Genomic DNA, 1,070 nt, shown 5'->3' with positions numbered 1-1,070 from the left:
AATCTAAACATTAGGAGGGGGTTTGGCCAACAATTCTCTTACAGCTTTAACGGCACTGTTGGGAAAGGAATCAGAAAACATGGAAAATCAAATCCATCATTTGGAAAATAATCATCATTATGTATAACTACATTAATTTAAATTGTATGTTGCTTTGAGATATTTCCTCTTGGTAGCATAGTGATGCTACCGTATGCCTATTCCAAATCTATATATTTATACAGCTTTAGAAGGATTACTTTTTCCCTGTTTGTTTAATCAACCAAAGTAATCTGAAAAGAACCTGGCCTTGTAGGGCAAGATCCCTCAGGGCTAATGCTCCGATATTTCTCTCCCATGTGGAATTAATTGTACTGGAAGCTAATCCATTTCACTGAGGGAAGGGAGATTTACAAAATAGTGCCAGCTCACCAAAGGTCAGATTTCACCAACTCTCTTCAGTCTTAGGCTGCCCTCTCTGCTCCTGTAAATATTAAGCCTTGCTTCCTAAATAAATTGTAGCAGCCATTGTTGTGGGCAATGTTTGTTTTGAGCAAACATCAGTGTCAGTGAGATGATTAGAATTTTCACCAATATCGTCCTCTTGATATGAATTTTTCTTGTTGTATCTTCTTCAATGTCTTAGGATTTCTGTCTCACTCCATTTGTTCTTGGAGGTGTTATGTTCAGAAGCACAGGGATTGAGCAGTAAAAGAAAGTGAAAGAAAGAGAGGAAGAGACATGAACATTTATTAACCATCTCTCATAATACTGGCTCTGTTGTACATTATGTACATGCGTTGTTTTATTGCTCCTCCTATCAGAGCTGCAAGGTAATTATTATTTTCCTCATTTTATCAAGGAAGGTGTTAAAATGAGGTGAGACGAAGTAATTCATTCAAAGTCACAAAGCTAGTGTCAGGCCTAGAAACTGAGACCACGTCTGTCTGGGATGCAATCCTCAGAACTTTCCACTGTGTTTTGCTGCTTCCTTGACCTTCTATTCTAAATATTTCAAAGGAATGTACATTTTTTTAGGTTGTATTGATATTTTCCAAAGTAAGTTTTTTTTTTTTTTTTTTTTTTTTTTT

Source organism: Galeopterus variegatus, unplaced genomic scaffold, assembly GCF_000696425.1.
Source record: "Galeopterus variegatus unplaced genomic scaffold, G_variegatus-3.0.2 Scaffold2998, whole genome shotgun sequence".
In the NCBI taxonomy this organism is placed as follows: Eukaryota; Metazoa; Chordata; class Mammalia; order Dermoptera; family Cynocephalidae; genus Galeopterus; species Galeopterus variegatus.
The sequence above is the reverse complement of the archived record's forward strand: the minus strand, read 5'-3'. Positions refer to the sequence as shown.